Source organism: Triticum urartu, chromosome 1A (assembly GCF_056163025.1).
Source record: "Triticum urartu cultivar PI428250 chromosome 1A, HENAU_Tu73, whole genome shotgun sequence".
Lineage (NCBI taxonomy): Eukaryota > Viridiplantae > Streptophyta > Magnoliopsida > Poales > Poaceae > Triticum > Triticum urartu.
The window spans coordinates 54295309-54301702 of NC_141873.1; the positions used below are offsets into that span (position 1 = coordinate 54295309).

The following is a 6394-nucleotide window of genomic DNA, read 5'->3' on the forward strand; positions in this document are numbered from 1 at the left end:
ATTTAATTGATCATACAGAAAATGAAAAACGAAGGTCATACCGATCCTAGTTGGTATTATTTTTCATGGCTAGAAGATATATTGTTGTACCCCGAGTCAAGGGAAGGAGTTTGCTGGGTTTTGTCTCCGACCATCGTGTCGTGATGATTTTGCAGGCACCCCGAGAGGCCCTTGAGTTTGCCGGAATATCGATTAACTTCCGTTCCGGCAAATTCGGGTACTCCATATGTCCCATTTTCAGCAAAGGTCATGCTGAAATTTTTCGTGAATTTTAGCATGACTTTGCTAAAAATAGGACATATGGGGTACTTGCGACAAATGCATGGGCGGGGTATCTTAGTACTTAATTAAGTAGGATCAACTGCCTCTTGTGTTATACATATAGAAGTGTGATATCAACTCATAGTTATTACTAATGTCAGTTGCTCGTCATCGATAAACCCTAATCTGGAAGAGGGACCACTCATCCTATGTAGTTTTGAATTATGAACATAGAAAATGTCGTCATCGGACGACGAAAGTCTCCCGGGGGAGTGCGACTGGTGCCACGACGATCGAGGTCTGTGCGACAGGCCTCACCTGGACGATGATTGGCGCTTCAACATTAAGCTCGAGGAGACCTTCGAAGTTGAAACGGTATGCAACGACGACAATTGTTTTTTCATAATTAAGCATGACTTCAACTATTTCAACGTGTAATTTTCATCTTTTACAATTCGAGTATAGCTTATCCCATGCCATGCAAGACGCTATGTCTTGGAGAGGATGAATTTTGAAGACCATGAAATTTCTGAAACAAAGAAAATTCACCTAAGGACGCATCACGATGTGGACTTTGAAATAAATCTGTATAATTCTGGGAGCGTAACCCATTTTGATTGCAAAAATTAGGAAGCATTTTACAAGATGTATGGTTTTGATGAGAGTATGCTTGTCACCATGGATCTTGGTAATCCTAACATCGACCAAGACAATATGGACATTTGGGTCCTTGTTGAAACTACTAGGGAAAACCTTATACACAAAATCTTAGCAGCAGCGTGGTAAAAAAGAGGCGCTACTGCTAATTATCAGCAGCGCGGGAACAAAACAAGCGCTACTGCTACACAGTTAGCAGTAGCACAGCCCCATGAAACCATGATGCCACTAAAATCGACAGACAATACCCGCCACCCTAGATTTAGCAGCAGCGCGCTCCTGCTACCCGCGCTACTGTAACGAATAGCTATAGCGAGGTGAGATACCTCACGCTACTACTGAGGTTGTCCACCCCACACCAGACCGGCACACTGACCCTGATCGACCCCCACCCCACCAAACTCTCTCTCTCTCCTCTCATCCACATCCGCCGCCGCACTCATCCGCCCGGCGATCCCACCGGCCGGCGCCTTCCGCCCTCATCCTCTCCACCTTCCCCCACCTTCTATCCATCTATATGCCCCTAGACTAGATCGAGCAGGCGGGCGCCGTCAGATCGGGAACGGTCATGCCCACGGCGGGGCATCTAGATCCGCGCCGCCGTCGATCCAGGACGCGACGTTCGGCTCCTTCTCCACATCCACGCCAAGGGTGACGAGGAGTGAGGGGGCTTCCTCCCCGCGCTCTCTCTCGGGACGCCGACATCTCCGACCCATGACGAGCAGCTCAGTCAAGGTATCACCCCCCCCCCCCCCCCCCCTCTCTCTAATTGCATCTGATCTGGGCTTCTCTCCAGAACTAGTGCGTGAAGGATTTTTCCCCTTTCTTCTTCCCCGAGCACGAATCCATGGCGGCACGCAGCACAGGTTTGTCCCGGTCGTTGGCGTCTTCGTGGCCCCGCCGCAAACCTTGGTCCTTCGATCCTGTACAGAGAGTCGCCGTATGCGTACGACCCGCCGCTCAATTGCAGAATACCCCTCGATGGATTTCCTGGGAGAAAATATAACAAATGCATGCTAAGGACGGTAAGATTTTCTGCAGTGCTCTCTTTTTTCTGGTTGGTAGAGCAAGATTTTGTAGTTTATTTCCATTGCATTTGCTATGTTTGTCGGTAGGGCTATGTCAGGCCAGTGAGAAGCGTGAGAAAAAAATATTTTGTATCAGGAGTACCTTTTTTTATCAGTGACAATTTGTCTGAATATTATCTGAAAAATGCAAGTGTTTGTCTGTCTGAAATCAGTCTGTATGTGTGTTTTCAGTTTGACAGCAAAAACAAAATTCTGCCATACGCCACAACAACATGAAGCAATGAACTTGGCTTTCAGAACAACATCCATCATATACAAAAGATTATATAATATGCACTAGAGTCTTTCTAGTTAGCCAGACTGATTTTGACATATTCTAAACCATAAACTGAAGTTTAACATGTCCAAAAGATAGCTACAGCCACTAGGAAAATGGTAGCTGGCGTCTTCAACTGCTACTACCTACTAGTAGCTGATTAGCTAAGGGGAGGTTTGCTGTTGCTTGTTGCTACAATAGAACCCTATGGTGTTCTCCCGGTCGACCGGTTACTGCATCTTGAGCCTCAGCTCCAGATACGCTTGTTCGCTTGAACAAACCAGCTGTTTGGTAGATATATACATTTCCTTCTTGCTGCCTCTTTGTGGGGTTGCGATTTTTTACTCCATGTCGGATTTGTCGCAGAGTCTAGGAAATGGCAAACACAGCGATCCATTTGAATCTGGAAATGACAAATCTGTTTGGTTTGCTTTCTTGACTTGATAGGATCGTGATTTGGTGGTCGAGCCTATGTCAACCACTGGTTCCACTCAGCCGAGCAGGCCAGACATAAGGTCTTCACCTTGAGCATCCAGTGAGAGTGTCAGGGCTCGCAATTCAGGTAAAATTATACTGCACTTTTACTAGCCATATAAGATCCAACGGTTTCAAAGACTGTGTTTGATAACTGAGTTCATACATATCATGTGTAGGTTCTAGTTCCAGATCAGCTGCCCCGCCACCAGCAGCACCACAAGCAGGGGCTGCAAACCCTTTACGTTTCGATGCAAAGACTATACATTTCTCCGTAAATGCCTGGGTAAGGAAGAAGCCACCTTTCTCTTCACAGTATGAATGCGTAATTGTGTAATATTTGCTGTAAGTAGGAAGTTAATTTTTTATATGTGCTAGTTGACAAGTGAGGAGTTCTGTAATCCACTGCATCATTTCGGCATACAAATTTGTTTGTTCTTATATGTGCCTTCGGACTAGCCATTGTGGAGGGAGGGGAAGGCAGGCCTGGGATGCTATCTACACCGACTGTATCAAGTGGCAAACTTTCTGTTGCGTCCTAGTTATCTCCCAGCTTTCATAATTATCACACTGCTTGTCTCATGCTAGATAGTTCATTATTTTGATTGGTAGTTGTTGTTACACTATTTTGTAGTTGCTACTTTTTATGTGCTCGTGGCGAAGCTAACCAAGCTCAAGAACATAACGATGATTCATTTGTTTGTCTGTTTTCGTTGCCATTTTGAAGTGGTAATCAGAAAAGCAAAATTGAGTGATGATCTTGATTAATTTCTCAAGGGAGTATTCACCAAAGAACTGAGTCCGAGTTGTTACATGTCTCAAATTTTATTGAGGTCAAAATTATACAAATGTGAATATTGGCCATTCTGCTTCTTCCTGTCCATTTCTTGTATAAGCAGTTTACCAAGTCTTCTCCAATAGTAATGCGTATGTCATGTATGTTCCTATTCGCTCCCAATTTCCTGAATATCTATGATCTGAATATGCATAATTTTGATAAATTTGGCAGGCACTCAGGAAGGTGCCAAGGAGATGCTGGACCAAGGCGTGGAGGCACTATGAGCTGAAGAGCACATAGCTGCAGATGCTGGAGGCTGGCCTGGTGAGCCGAGGATTGGAGGTAGCGCTGATTGGTGTTTTTATGGAGAGATAGGATGCCACTGTTTGGTGTTTTTATGCATTTTGGTTTGCTTGTAACTGTGTTTGCACTAGCTGGGAGTAAGTGACTTGGCAAGAAGTGTAGGTGTTTTAATTGAAGGCATGAAAAGCCATGACAATATGTATGCTCTTACAGGATGTGCTCTAATGCCGCTGGTTTATTATAAATCTTGGATTAGTAATGATGTGTAATGCTGTTGGTTTATTGCAAATATGTGTTTGTTTTAGTTGGAATTGTATGTATAGAATGGAATTGGTGGATTTTATTTTTTAATTCCTAATTAGTTAGTAGTAGCGTGGGAAAACACCAAACGCCTTACTACTACTTCGGTAGTAGTAGTGTGGTTTTGCATCCACGCCTACTAACTTTTTAGTAGTAGCACTTTTTAGTAGTAGCGCCGGAAAAAACCTGAGGCGCTACTACTATTTCATTACTAGTAGCGCGGGTTGCGCCCGCGCTACTACTAAAATGTTAGTAGTAGCGTGGGTTTCACCCGCGCTACTACTAACTATTAGCTGTAGCGTGATACTAGTAGCGCGAGTACCCGCGCTGCTAGTAGCCATTTTACCCGCGCTGCTAGTAGCGTTTTTCTTAGTAGTGTGATACGCCTCCAGTTCTACCGCTATGTGAGTTTCTCAAACATAGTTATTAGCTAATTTATATTGTTTATTTCAAAATAGTTGATAGCTTATTTTCATTGACAGCTTATTTTGTTTGTTCAAAGAATGTGTGGGAGATGGTAGACAAAACCCACTACACCGATGGCTTCGAATTAACAACTTACAAGGAGAAAAATCATCTGGTTGGATTTTGTACTGACATTGAGAATTACAATATCTATAATCAAACTCCTCAACATTATGGTCAATACGTGTCACTAGTGCATGTGTTCAACTACAGTAACTACCATGGAGATACCCTGGTAAGATTTTTACTATTACGACATCCGTGCATCTTTTGCATACTTCTAAAACTAGTACATCATTGCTAACTATGAAGTTATTACTATGTTTTTCAACAGATAATCCTAGAGAATTGTGTGCCTCATTTGATGTATCAGAAAGGTAGTCTTAATGTTTTAAACATACAGCCAGGTCATCCTACGAATCTCAACTGTCCATACGAGATTTCTAAAAGAAGTGGAGACATGAAAATCAAAGGATGGAAAAAAATGTATGGACAGTCGTAAGGAGGTTCTTGGAAGTAAAAGGAAGCAAAGCGCAAGAATTGGAGACAGGATGTTCTCCATTCTCCATAATGGAGAGTCAGGGTCTATATTGTTTTATGCTATTTTATCTTAAATAGGGTATTTAGGTCCTGCCTAATACTGATGATCATGTGCTAAGAACAATTAAGTAGGGTTGGTTCGATGACTATCAAGATGATAATCGTATGACTTGTTATTAATAACGAGTAGAAGTTGTATGATGATGATTAGTAGGACTTGTTAGGATTAGTATTACTTTCGACAAACTCGCTACTCACGGTCTCGAGACTTGTAATGTTCTATCTTTGTTCGGTCTTTTGAATTCGGAGACTAATATGATGAATTCTATTCGGAGACTAATCTTCTATTGTATTCGATGAATCTACTCTTGATGTGTGGTGCTGTCTATATTCTGTCCAATAATATATTTTGTAACCTGTGCAAAAATTAGAAAAGTAAAAAAACCTAATATTCATACTAATGGTGCATCACCCCACAGTGCGCCATTAGTATGCCAAAGAACATGGGTAAATATGGCCCCCTGGGAGGCATACTAATGGCGCATGTTGGTCTACACTAATGGCACACGGCGTGGTGCGTCATTAGTATATAATACTAGTGGCGTGGTACTAGTGGCGCACCAGTAGTGCGCCATTAGTAGGCAAAACTGGTGCGCCACTAGTAGGCCTTTTCCTAGTAGTGTTAGTCCCAAAAATAATATAAAAATTTGCCAAAAGTATATGAAAGTGGTAGAATATTGGCATGAAACAATAAAAAATTATAGATACGACACAGATGGATCAGTAACAGGTCAGTACCAGATTTGAGCCAGGTCACAAAAACCCACTAGTTCTGAGCCTAATGTCTAACGCGGAGCACTGACGAGCTGATTTGGCCGCGAAAATGGCAGGTGGGTCCCACCTGTGGGGTCGATGCATGGTTTACCCCATTGCCACCTCGAGAATCTAGGAGTTGACTGCAAAAACATATATCAAGTGAATCAATAAGATACCCCATTATCACCACGGGTATTCACAGCAAGACATACATCAAGTGCTCTCAAAGCCATAAAAGTATTCAATTTGATAATAACGAAATCCCAATGGGAAAACTCAATTCATCGCAACAAGATAGAGAGGGAGAAACACCATATGGTTCAACTATATTAACAAAGCTCGTGATACATCAAGATAGTGCCAAATCAAGAAGACGAGAGAGAGAGAGAGACATAAAGAGATCAAATACATAGCTACTAGTACAAACCCTCAGCCCCGAGGGTGGACTACTCCCTC

At 42.8% G+C, this 6394-nt stretch overlaps 1 long non-coding RNA gene across 1 annotated transcript; it reads left to right on the top strand.

Moving 5' to 3' along the window:
• The first annotated feature begins 1211 nt into the window (after positions 1-1211).
• On the top strand, positions 1212-4121 carry LOC125553241 (uncharacterized). The gene is made up of 5 exons (XR_007304020.2): positions 1212-1653; positions 1715-1943; positions 2710-2824; positions 2916-3022; positions 3746-4121. It is a non-coding gene; the product is annotated as an uncharacterized LOC125553241 (long non-coding RNA).
• The last annotated feature ends 2273 nt before the right edge of the window (positions 4122-6394 follow it).